General features: G+C 43.5%; 1 long non-coding RNA gene across 4 annotated transcripts; it reads left to right on the top strand.

Annotated features, from left to right (window-relative positions):
• Positions 1-296: 296 nt before the first annotated feature.
• On the top strand, positions 297-9604 carry LOC111846998 (uncharacterized). 4 transcript variants are annotated; one of them, XR_011993828.1, is made up of 5 exons: positions 297-405; positions 1205-1422; positions 4147-4269; positions 7973-8593; positions 8906-9604. It is a non-coding gene; the product is annotated as an uncharacterized lncRNA (long non-coding RNA). The 4 variants fall into 4 exon arrangements; XR_002838987.2 differs by lacking the exon at positions 4147-4269; XR_002838989.2 differs by lacking the exons at positions 297-405; positions 4147-4269 and adding an exon at positions 418-763.
• The last annotated feature ends 1550 nt before the right edge of the window (positions 9605-11154 follow it).

Here is an 11154-nt window from a genome sequence, read left to right as displayed (position 1 = left end):
TGATTTCATTATTAACACGGGTGTGAATTTACCCAGTTTAATCCGTTGAGTTAATCTAGCATGCATATTTTTTTCATGCCTGTTTAAATATATCTTCTGAATAGATTAAATTTTTGCCAGTTTTAGCAGCTTACTATTTACAAAATAATCACAGCTGTTTCCTTAAACCTTTTGCTCCGAAATTTAGTCTAACAGCTAGAGTAATTAACACCTATAAATCAAACTAATCGAAAAAATAAATGAAAGATGCTACGTGTTTGCAATATGGTCCTGCAATAAGGGAAAACGTTCCCTCCGCGATCTGTTTACGCTCCGGCTAATTACGACAGCCAAACGTGCCGCTCGTGGGGTTCGCGCCTTGCGGGAACTGCTGCGAACTTTCGGGTCTTTCTGACACTCCGAAAGGTACGCCGTTCTCGAACGTTACCGCCGCGCGACTCTGAGCGCGACGGACCGAGCCGGAGCGACTGATACGCTTCTATCTGCGAGCTGAAAGCGGCTTTTTTATTAAAGGGGCGGCGGGGACTGTGCGGTCTGCGAAGGGGGATTTGGGCGCTGATTGTTATTACCGCGCAGGAAGAGACAGGCTGCGGAAAGTGCAACCATTATATCACTGAATCTTTGTTAAGCAGGCCTCGGAAAGGCCTGACAGCATAATTAATCTTGTGATATGAACAAAGAAACCAACTCAATAGTACTGAAGACGCTTATTAAAAATACTAAATACCTCTTTCTGCTTAAGAAGAAAGCCCTTTGATACAGTGTGAGACACGCCGCTACCTCTTTTTTTTTTTGTTTTGCTGTTTTTTTTTTCCTTACGAAGTGAAATTGATACGTGGGGGAGGGCGTCTAATATACTGGGCTGATGAAAAATAATGGGCCACCGTCAGAAATTAGCTTGAAAAATACCGCCGGTATGTGCAAGAGTGGAGACAGATGACTTTAATTGCAAATTATTTGAGAGTCTTAAGTCAAATGATCTATTCTTATTTTTATTCAGGTGTCTGTTGGTTACACAAAGCAGACACAATCTTTCTAACTTTCTGCATGTGCAGTGGTTTCTCCCTACGTGATTCATTTTCTGTGCCCCCCCCCCCCCCAATTCCATTGTGGATATTGTCAAACTGGTTATATGCAAATATTGCTTGCGTTTTTAATTTATATTGCAAATAAAAGTAATAATTGCTTTGTGTTGTGTGTACAGGGGAAGGATGGCACCAGGAGGGAATATAATTCAAGCTGCTGTAAGACACAGGCCATCCTTGACCAAGATGGCCACCATGTCTGCTTTGGGACCGTGGTGATCTGTGAGGTGGGGTCTCTGTGGCTTCATCGACTGACCGGTTAGCATGAAAGGGATCCTGGTTGAGGCGCCAATTCCCTGCTTGCTGAGTGATGTCACAATGGGGGAGGGGGGACAAGGTGAGTATTAGCGTTTAGCTCCACTAAGGTGGTGAAAGGCCACCCTGTTGCTTCCCTCAGTCCATCCGAGCAAAAAGTTAGGCCAGTCACCTGATGAAGACTATTTAAGCCACACTTTTCTTTGTTTTGTCCACGTTGGTCAGAGTAGTTTGGGGGAGAGATCCTTTTAGCTAAAACTCATTAGATATATACAAGGCAGCAAGATCAAGAGTCCTGGCCACAAAATCATTTTAATATATTCCCTGTGCTACTTGTGAATATTAATAAAAAATTAATAATTAATTTTGCCGTTGGCATTGCAAGATATACTAGCTTTAATTAGTGTACTGTACTCTTATACAATTAGAAAATAATTGATGTCCATAATTATTGGCATTTCTTGTGATCTCCCTCTTCCTCGTCAACACATATGGTTGCCCAAGACTGCCCGCTCAATGTTTTTTGGCACAGTACCCTAGGATATAAGGGAGAACTGACGATTTGTTCACAGACAGGAAACAAACAACAAAGGAGAGAATGTTAAAATACCGATTTCAATGTAAAGATCAAAAGTTTAGGTTATTAAATGTTTGCCCCCCATAAGCATGTTTAGACATCATCAGCGCTAACACTTAAAATGATGTTAGTGGCACGCCGATTTTACGAGCTGCAGACGCAGAGATGCGAGGCTGTCGCGTGCGTGAGTGTCTGCACACGTGTGTGTTGAGGGGATGCAGCCTCTCCGCGGGTTTCCCGGAGTGACAGACAGAAAGGTGACGAGCAGGAGATCTGCGTCTCTCCGTGTCAGTTCCGGTCTGGTGAGCAGTGATATCTGAATAACAATCCCGGTGCTTGAACGCTCGCCCTCATGTTCTCGGTCTGTTCCTCCTCTCGCTCACTCGGTGAGGATAGTCTGTTGACAGACTGAGATCGACACTCTCTCCATTGCTCCAGGCGTTACCGCCGGTAAACGACGTCTTTACGTTTTCACCCCTCAGGTTATTCACCCTCAGCCTGGCAAGTTGAGTGTTTTCCGTAGAAGAATTTTACCGCTCATTCAGTAAAAAAAATAGAAATTGTGCAGGAACCAATAACATGACTATAATACTACTGTATTTAAAAACAAAGCCCTTTTTCTCCAGGATGACTGGATCTCTAGTCAGGACTACACATTTACAGTAGCAGGTGACCCTTCCTGACTTTGCCTGCAACAATTTCATAGCAATTCCCTGGTTTGAGTGCATCATGCTAATTTCTCAATAACTGAGAATGCGGTTTATATATTTAATTTACCTTGGTGTTCGGTGATCGCAAGCAGTAATTAGACACCGTCCACTTTGCAGTCACATGCTCCCTTGATGTAGCGCTGCACCACACATTCTGACTACACGTCCATTTTTGGCCGTAAGAGAAGCAGACAAGTGTTATCAAAGTGATAGCCGCCCTTACAGTGCTCTTCCGCCGTTTTGCTCATAAAGAACCCCGTACTTTTTGTTGCGCTATTTAAAAGCACAACCAGGCAGAGCCATGCTGGTATCTGTTTATGTAAATGTGCTTTTCTGCATTTTCGTGTATTGGTTCTTTTTGTGTGTGACTAGTACTGCACTCTGGTTTAACTGCCTGAAATTTGATTTCGTGATGAGTGTTAGGGCTCTGTTCTTACAGCTGCAGCCATGGATCTGAGCTCATACCTCTGGAAACAGAGGGGATCTTGCCCCTCGTAATGGTGCTCGTCGAGCCAAATTAGCAGTAATGACTGAACGACTTCTCAAATAAAACTATTGAGGAGCACAGGCACGAAAGCGTGGGTCGTAACGAAGAATGGCCACTGGCTGATATCGTCAATAACAACACAGAGAGACGGCCAGATCCATGCAAAGGTTTATCAGAACATTAAGTACTCATCCAGACATTACAGCCCGTATTGAATCTTCAGCAGACAAATGAACACAGGCCTACTGGCAGCTAAGTGATTAATTTTTTTTTGGAGCATTTTTTTTTAATTACCTTTGTGACTAACCTCAGCATTTCAGTTTTTGGTGACTTTTGAAATGAAATTAAAGTAAAAAATGACACGTTCCAAAATGAGCAATGTTGTAGTTTCACAGGTGCAGAGAGCAGACCAGCTCATTGCTGGGTTTCTTGAATGATGAGGCAGAGGAAGGGATACTTGCAAAAATGAGCCACCATTCTACAGTATAACCTCAGTCCCATTTCAGAGAAGGCGTGTGATGTGTGATTTTCATACACGTACATGCACAAGGTCCATGTGTGACGTGCCACGGAAATATGGCTACAGTATTCTTAAAAGGGCAGCCGAGTAGCTAAAACGCTAAATAAAAGGGACTGCAAGATAAAGGCTGTGAGCCATTTAGCCTAGCGGGCGGCGTTTTTTAACAACAAATAATATATATATATATATATATTCTTTATTCCCTTTTGTTGCTCCGCAACCAGGAAAAATGCAAAACTGCAACTTTTAGATAAGCTTGCTGTCATTGGGCATTATATAGGAATGGATGGGTCTGGTATTGTTCAAATAAATATGAGATAAAAGACTAGAAATAAGTGAGCAGCTAAGCTAAGCATTTTGTTAAAAAATAAAGGGTGAGAGAGAGAGAGAGACGGACTCGTAACAGGAAATAATAACCTGTTCCTAAGATCGGTGTGGCTGAAGAGCTCTTCTGCTCTTACCTAATTGCTCACTCACAATCCAGAACATAAGGACTCATTCCTTTCCACCAGAGTGACTCGCATGCTCAGCAGAGAACCACCAGCACGTCGCGCCCACATTTGCCAATGAAGTGCCGATATTCTGCTCACGGCATTGGCAGCAGTCACCACCTGAGCACCTACCACTCAGATAAGGTAAAGTAAGATAAGATAAGAAATCCTGCTGTATACAGCATTAAGGTACATAAAATGCAGACAAACATATAGAACAAAACAAGACAGTATACACACAGTGCCAAGACAGTACTCACAGTGCAGACAAACATATAGTACAAAACAACACAGTGCAGACAAACAGAACATTAAGCAAATGAATACAAATTAAAAATAACAGAAGGTATACATGCAATTATACATGCAAAAATGAACATCACCAATGTGTTGGCTTCAGATTAAACCAGTCTGCCGTAAAAGATGTTTGTGGTCATGAGAAGTGCAAATGGGCTGGGGATACGTTTGAGCTGCTATCTCAGTCCTATTAGACAGCGAGCTCTGTCACAGTAGTGCTACTACTCAGACCGTGTCCCCACCCCCCACGGGCCACGTCGACGTGCAGGAGTCCACATCAGGTCACCCGCTGCTGCGGCTTTTAAGCGGAGTGCTGCTGTGTGGGGTTTAAAGTGCGCAGCACTTACAGAGCCGTGGACCGCGGCGGCCTCCCTCGTCGTGTTTTGATTACAGCGTCCGCTCCCAGCCCGGGGAGTCGGCTTTCAAAGCTGTCCTTTGTGAGCACGGTGGTGGCCTTCCTCTCTCCCCCGTCCCCCTTTTAGATCTCACAGGAGCTCTCGTATGGTCCGCATTTGTTATCGGAGGTGGCATTGTTGATGGATGAGATACTCGGCCAATTACAATGGCACAGCATTGGCTTTTGAAAATGATAGGGAGGAAAACAAGCCTTTATTCCGAAAGGGCGATGCCACTCGATGACTTGACGCTGGCTTCAGACCGCGAACCGAGCTGGGATTGGAACCCAATTCTTTCCAACCTTTAGACACGCAGACCCTGATTATATGGGCACAAATTACCTAGCATTTTTGAGTTATCGGTTCACGTTCAGAGCTCATAACGGAATAACTCAGGAGATACAAAAAAAAACAACCAAACGAAAGGATGAGATTGACTCATTTAAAAATCCATTTTAGTTTTCACCCATTCTGATGGATGGTTTTTGGCTACCTGGCCTCAAAGAGAAATGAAGAAATGCCTCTTGAAGGCATTTTAAAGGTGGAGTTTGTGGCAGAGCTGCAGAAAGAAGGGGCTTCCGTGGGTCTTTCAGAGGCTTGGAGCTCCATGGGGGTGGCTTGGGGGAACCAGCATGCAAAGAGGCTGTAACGTTGCATTGAGGCCCCCCCCCCATTAGAGGTGAGGGAGGGCCGAGGGCGGGGCTAGCATGCAGCCTGGCCCAGGCCCTGACGGATTCCTATTTAAGTGACTGTGAATGCAACAATTCCACAAATAATTTGTCAAGCAGTACAGCTGAACTGGCTCTGAACCTTGCTCTCACACCCCCATCCTCTCTCTCCCTCTCTCTCTGTTTTCCTTTGTCCCTCTCTCTCTCTCTCTCTCTCTCTCTCACTCACTCACTCTCTTCCCTTTCTTCACTGGCCCGGCTGACATTCTGTGGTCACCGGTACTCTGGAACATCCACCAGGCATTTGAAACAAATCAATACTCTTTTATTTATTTTTTTATGTTCTCTCTCTTTCATTCTTCCTTGACAGCATCGGCGCCTCCTACATGCACAGGGCCATGGTTTTTGTCTGCGTCGAACAGCGTTTGTTCCCCCTGTAGACAGAATCACAGTGACACGTACCTGTTACACATTTTCTGGCCCTGAATCTCCAAGGTGTCTTTCAAGCTGGTGGTGGGGGTGGGGTGTACAATCCCAAAACTAAAGCCAGTGCTCTAGATGGAAACCAGCGACCATTGCCTCTCCAGGAGACAGTTCACGCTTAATTTAGTTACTGGGAAATGGTCGATACAAAAGGCATCTCTTCCAGTTGAGAGGCTGTGTGAATAACAGGCCTGTGTGGACAGAACAATAGAGGGATTGCTTTCATCTACAATCGCTTCTGGTTGGGAAGATCGTCAAACAATCACCTGAAAAGCCAACCTGAACTATTGGCTTAAGAATGGTTTTTATACATGGGATACATTTCTTTCCTTATATCAAATTTATAACCTGAACTGACCAATTAAGATTTCACTTATTAAAATGCTTTTCCCATTAAGCTCTATTCAGTTCAGTTATCATCGATATATCGGTTCAGTGGCTATAAAATGCGTCAGTTTGTAACTTTTTAGCAGACATCTCTGCTGTTTATTGACATTTGTGTTTATGTGTAGATGTATACCTTCTTTCAAGGAAGTTTTCACAATAAAAATCGGCGTTCAATAAATTGACACTATCAGTAAATCTGTGTACCAAGATGACTTGTTAAGAATGGCTTTTATGAAGTAATTCAGACACAGAACTATTTGTGAAGTCAGCTTGTCTCTTAACATATACCTGCGCTTAGACTGTATCTACCTCTGCAGTTTTTATGCTCTTATTTCTTCATGTCCGAATCGTTTAGGCAGCAGGAGATGCAGAGAGAGAGAGCAGCAGCTGAACAAATGTTTACTTTTTTGTTTTGCCCTTAAAAAAATGTAACAGCTCTTCTGAGACAAATCTGTGGCATTAAGAAGCTATACAAACACAAGGAACGATAACAGAAATTTAAAGGGTAGCTGTGGACTATCCACACGATTAAATAAGTAAGCTGCAAAGGGTCTTAGGGAGAGTGACTGCCATATCTTGAAATTGCACCATTTTATGAACTTCATTGGCATAAGAACAGCGGCTCTGCTGTTTCAATAACCACTGATGAACCCCCTACCCTTAACAATTACTAACCAGTGACTTTTTGGGAACATGTATGTTCCCATAACCACTTTGATTATCAGTTGGCTCTCAACAGAGTGGTTACCAACCAAAGAGGTCATTGCTTTGGTGCTCCAACAATTTCGTCTTTTCACCAGTGGGGGGAGACAAACTTTTTTTAAAATGACACCGTCACATGACATCATTGACCAATTAAATGTCGGCTTTCTTACTTAACCACTCCTTACATCTTGAATAATTGTCTCTTACTCTATCATTTATACCTTGTTGCACTTAAAGTTTACTACCCCATCTTACATCCTTACAGATGTTTAGTGAGCAAAAAAATGGTGCTGTACATGCTTCTTGCCAAAATAAACTACAGCGAAAGTAATTTCCTTTTGTTTTTCTTTTTTTTTTTTTTTGGTTTAAAAGAAGTAAACATTTTGTTAGCACCAAAGAAAGCTTAGCATGACTGAATTGCAGCCCAAACGGTTACATGGCTTTCGAATAAAATCTAGAGCACATGAAACTAAGGGGGAAAGGGCACCTTAGGAAAGTGGGGAAAACTGATTGCATTCGTCACAGAATAATGACCTTAAAGCACTCCATTATGAACATTATTTATCAAAAACTGGCGGCGGCCGGCAGAGGGATCTAGCGTATATTTTCCTATCACCTTTTGCATTACTCATCGATAGTTCCTTCGTATCTGTGGTGGGGGCTTCATTGTCATTTTAAAGCTCAAATCAATCACTGATCCGCATGACGAGACCCCGACACCCCCGGATCAGAGAGTCGCCACCACCTCGGCAGATCTCAAGACACATCTGCTGCTGTAACGGTGTTGATCCACAGAGAAAGCCTTAAGCAATAGCGTCAGAGAGGGTGATCTAAAAAAAAAAAGTGTTCATTCATCATTATTGTCATGGGCTTTTTGCAAATGATAACAATTTGTCTTCATCCTATTTTTAGACAATGAGGCGCAACAGAACCCAGAAAGCCATTTTGCTAGATGGGAGATGCAGCTCCATCCATCCGCCATCTTGTGACTTCATGGAGATTTTAATTTGATCTGTTGTTTGGTATGGAATACATTTCTGTTCTTAAGAAAAGGAATCTAAATTTAGAAGCTGAACTGACCGATTAATGGATGGATGAAGGTCGTTCAATCAGTCTCAGTCAGTCGTCATCGATATATCAGTTCAATGGCTAAATAAAGACTCTGTATATAACCTTTTAGCAAACATCTCTGCTGTTTAGCTGCTCTTGTGTTTTTTTATGTGTTGAATCATACCTTCTGTTAATGAAAGTTTAATGACAAAAATTCTGGCATTTGGTATATTAACATCAGGATTAAATAATATTACTTAGATAAGTAAATTAGTATGTTCAACTATGAATTGAAAGGAAAATAAACAATTCTGACCAGAATAAGTGTTTAGAAGATGGATGGATGAATGGATAAGTGACATTTTCAGATGCTTAAAGATGTTTTTAGAGAAGAAAAGTGGGAACTGTGAAGCACACCTGGGTGGGGCGGGGGGGCACGTCAGAGCTACGACACAGAGGGATGAAGATGGATGCTGCGCTGCTGTAAGTGACACGTACCGTGTGCCCCGACCCGGTGACTCTGAGGTTACCACAGGTCACCACATTAGAAGAACGTATTAGCTTGGGCTATTGGAGGGGCCAGGCTAATGAATCACCCTCTATCCACATGTCACCAGGCCCCAAATTACTGACTACTTATTGAAATCCTGTGTCCCCTTTAGTGTGCTTTTGTGTCTTTTTTTTAACTCTTTTTGATTGACTAACAATTAATAAAGTACTTTATGAAGTACTAAAAATAAATGAAAGTTGGATATGTAGCTGTGACCTTGGACTGATTTGTAAATGTCTCTTAAGGCAGGTCTTCCCAGCAGAAGATGAAGAGGTATTCTGGGATATGAACTGGAACCAGACTCAAGTAGAGAATCTTATAAAGAAACTGGGCTAAAGTCCTATGAGTCAGGTGAAAAGCAATGTCAAACGAACTGAAATTGGAGGACCGCAAACAAAAGCCAAACTCACAGTCAACATGAAGATCACCTATAACACAAATGAGCCATCAGAAAGGCTCAACCAGGAAGTAACCACAGCTGTCTGACCTTGTGACCTTCTCAGTTCACGACAAGGTCGTGGGAGGACAACCCCAACCGTGTTGGGCCTGAATTGGGACGGCCACCCCCTGCTGCCTGGCAGGGTTTTGTGACAGTGCTTCAGAGAATGGTCCCAGTATGTGGTGACAACTAACAAAGCTGGAGGTATTTCAGGCCCCCGGAGTCTCCCACACTTTTCAAAATCTGCTGGCTCAGGGGAGACCTACAGTTGCACAGTCTGACAACAAGACTGAGTGAGAACTGCAGTCTAAGGGGTCACAAAGTGGGTCTAAGCAGAGCTCTGGCTCGAGCCTGGTATCTGAAGGAGAGTCAGATTCTGTCAGGCCGGTTCCCCTCAGAGAACAGACCTGGGATGCAGTGCAAGTCAGCGTACAAACACGTCCGCTAGAACAAATCAAGAAATAAAAGCAACCTTTAGATCTTGCACTGATCTTACCATAGCATGTTCCTGTTTCTGCGTTTGTTTATCACAAGTGGTAGTGGTGGTGGGGGGGGGGGGGGGGGGGTAGTGAGAGAGAATAATGGGAGCAGGAGAGATAATGCACTCGCATTAAACTATTTTTGACCCGCGTCTCAGAATTAACAAGCAGGGAATACTAATGAGGAGGGAGTCATGGACAGGGACGGATAATGGCTTCGGAATTCGATCTTAGGAACTGAAGTGGAAAAACGGGACCAGCTGTAGTTCGGATAGAAAAATGTCCCCGATGTGCACGCGGGTTACTTTGCTGTGGCACGCGCTGCGTTGATGAATTACGGTACATTATTTACTTTCTTAGCGGGCGACCTTAATTTCAGGAATCTGGCGAAGCTCGTCTTTTGGTACGCGGGGCATCTCGAGTGCCTGACACTGTGCCCATGAAGGAGGCGGAACTTAGCAAGGGCCACTGGGCCCCGGGGCCCCGGCGTGTCACCCATCGCGTGGAAAGCCGAATACGCTTTCTCAGCATGTTAATTAAACGAGCCAATTTAGAGGCCCTTTAATGTTTTTCCTGCTAGAGCTTAAATACCAGACACAGCACGCTGTCAGTCCTCCAAGGGATGCAGCACACAGTGCATTATTCCAGAGATGTATGTCTTTTGTTAAAAGATCTGGCTTGTGATACCCATCAAATATCTATGCAAATGCTGACAGTATTGCTTGGTTTTTCTTAATGCTTAAGTTTTGTGCCTGCATGTTTGCTTGCCTGTGTGTTGTGTAGTGGGACTTCAGGTGAGCATGTAAAGAGAGCACTGACATATGTATGCTTTAAAGCAGTGTTTCCCAATCTGGTTCTCAGGGACCACATTTTTGCTTCCTCCCAGCTCCCAAGGAGCAAAAATGTGAACTGCCTCTGGGTCCCTGAGGACTGGATTGGGAAACATTGCCTTAAAGAGCTGACCGAAATATAACCATAACACGTACTGTTATGCCTCTCGGAGCCTGCTTTTGGATTCACCTGCTAATGCGGACATTGTGCTTTAAGCAAAGCTGGAAGCTTATGGGAAGATCATCTACACTGTCTTGGCTGGAAAACTAAAAAGAATCCATCTGGTCTACTGGAGAGCAGACTGTAAAGGTAATCCCTAAGCTTAGTTTTGGAGGTTTCCATGATGCCGAGCCGTGGAATAACTAGATTCTCCAAGGTCTTCACAGATTTATTGGATAGACATAGAGTTAGAGTATAATCTTGTCTTTGTTTTTCATGTAGAAAACCTATTCATCCATGCAGGTTCAGTTTGTATTTATCAAGCTGGGGTTACAGCAGCCTGGAGTTTATTTCATATGGTGTGAGGCACAGTAGACCTTGGTTTGGACCAAAGTAGACCTAAATCTTCTTGGAATGAGCGCCCATTCATGGCTACGTTTGGGCATCCCTGGACTTGACCCTCAAATCTGCTTTGGCTTTCGTGAATTTCTCATATTTCGGTCTCTTGTATTTCTTGGAACTACAGAACTGAGATCACTGATCTTTGAGGACTTCGTGAGAAGTATTCCTGGCTGAGATCCAGATT

The sequence above is a fragment of the Paramormyrops kingsleyae genome, chromosome 11 (assembly GCF_048594095.1).
Source record: "Paramormyrops kingsleyae isolate MSU_618 chromosome 11, PKINGS_0.4, whole genome shotgun sequence".
NCBI lineage: Eukaryota > Metazoa > Chordata > Actinopteri > Osteoglossiformes > Mormyridae > Paramormyrops > Paramormyrops kingsleyae.
The sequence above is the reverse complement of the archived record's forward strand: the minus strand, read 5'-3'. Positions and strand labels throughout refer to the sequence as shown.